The sequence below is a fragment of the Echinops telfairi genome, unplaced genomic scaffold (genome assembly GCF_000313985.2).
Source record: "Echinops telfairi isolate 266 unplaced genomic scaffold, ASM31398v2 ScPeMD7_44;HRSCAF=162, whole genome shotgun sequence".
Taxonomy (NCBI): Eukaryota; Metazoa; Chordata; class Mammalia; order Afrosoricida; family Tenrecidae; genus Echinops; species Echinops telfairi.
In genome coordinates, this window is record NW_022103942.1 from 6,578,141 (window position 1) to 6,580,266 (window position 2,126).

A 2,126-nucleotide genomic window follows, 5' to 3' on the forward strand; every position below is an offset into this window, starting at 1 on the left:
ATCCTCTGGTCTAGCCAGACTTGCAAGGTAGAATTCGTATCATGATAGTGGGGGCGGGGAGGAAGCATTTAGAAACTAGAGGAAAGTTATATTTTTCAGGAATTTTTTATTCTTTTAAGGGTGTCTTTTTAAAATTTATAATATTTTTATTATTTTTTAAATTATTTTATTGGAGGCTTGTACAATTCTCATCACAATCCATCCATACATCCATTGTGTCAAGCACATATGCACATGTGTTGCCCTCATCACTCTCAAAACATTTGTCTCCCATTCTAACCCCTAATATCAGTTGATCATTTTCCCCCTCCCTTCCGCCCCTCCCCCCTCCTTCATGAACCCTCCATAGATCACAAATTATTACAGTTTTGTCATACGTTACCCTGTACGATGTTTCCCTCCGCCCTCTTCTCTGCTGTCCATCCCCCAGGGAGGAGGCAATACTTAGATTCTTGTAATTGGTTCCCTCTTTCTACCCCACATTCCCTTCACCCTCCAGGCATCACCCCTCTCACCACTGATCCTGAAGGAGTCATCTATACTGGATTCCCTGTGTTTCCAGTTCCTATCAGTACCAATGTACATCCTACAGTCAAGCCAGATTTGTAAGGTAAAATTGGGATCATGATAGTGGGGGGGAGGGAAGCATTAAAGAACTAGACCTCTTTTAAAAATCATTGCCAGGAGGCACTACTCCCACCCACTAGGCACTCGACCTTGGGGAGCAGAGCTGGCTTCTTCCCTCTGGCCTGCCTTCCCCTGACCCTTAGCACCAGATCCTCCACACCACTGTCCATACGCCCAGCCCCCCACCCTCACCCCCCCACAGCAATGGTTGGCATGACTGAACAGGGCCCGTGACAGGAGGAATGGTACAGAATCCCTTCACCGTCACCAGACGGCCAGTAGCATTTTTGCATCTGCTGAGGTACTCTCACTTTTCCTTTTTTCATTTTTTTAGACAAAAAAAGGAAATGAGTCATTTTACCTGCTGAATTTAATTGGGTGTGCTTAACTCTCAAGGTGGGGTCCTCTCGGGTTCCTGGTGGTATGTTTGTAAAGCCAAGTGAGCTGTGCCCAGCCGGTGGTCCTAGGGCTCGGAGCGCTGACCTGCTCCAAGGAGTCTGAGGTCTGGCATCGGCCACTGTGACATCATCGGAGAAGTGAAGACAGCTACTCCCCAGGGCCCTGTGAAGAGTGCATCGTTGCAGGCGCTCCTTACATAGAAATCAAGCCCCCGGCTGCAGCGATGTCTGTGTAGTTAGAAATGTCATCAGCGATTCTGCTCACTCTCTTGCTGTTTTGGAAATTTCCATAATTTTTTTTCTTTTTTTGCAATAAATATGAATACCCACATAGTTCTTTGGGTCTCCCCACCACCCTTGTTCTTAAAAAATAAAGTCTTTGGTTCACTAAAAAAAAAAGAATATTCTGTTTGACACAAAGAAATGGAAGCAGACAACTTTTGGTGTCCATACAAAGGTTCAAGTAAGGCTAAGAACGAAGATGTGTTCATTTTCCCATTGAAGACATGATTAAAGAAGTTGAAATAGACATCCTAGCAAGCTATCAAAATGTTACAAATACGTCTTACATTAGCAACTCTCAAAAAACTCACTGCCATTGAGTAGATGCAGGGTTGAACTGTCCCTGTGGGTTTCTGAGACAGTAACTCTTTTTTTTAAAGTTTTATTGATACTTCATTCACATATACAATTCAACTGCTCAATTATGTCAAGAATAGTTGTATGATCATTACCACAGTCGACTTAAGAACATTTTATTCTTCCTTGTACTCATTGTTATTTGTATCATTATTTTTTTTAATTGTGGCAAAAATATACACAACAATACATTCTCCAATTCAACTTCTACACATATGTCAGCGCCATTGATTATAGACTGTAACTCTTTAGGGGACTAGAAAGCCTCATATTTCTCCTGCCAACTAGAAACTAGCCGACTTCTAAAAGTTTTAGCCAAGGCAACAAAAACAAAATCTGCTTTCTTCGCCACATTTGCTTATGCACTCGTGGCAAAGAAAGCTGATGGTGCCCGGCTATCAAAAAGTATAGCGTCTGGGGTCTTAAAGGCTTGAAGGTAATCAAGCGGCCATCAAGCTCAGA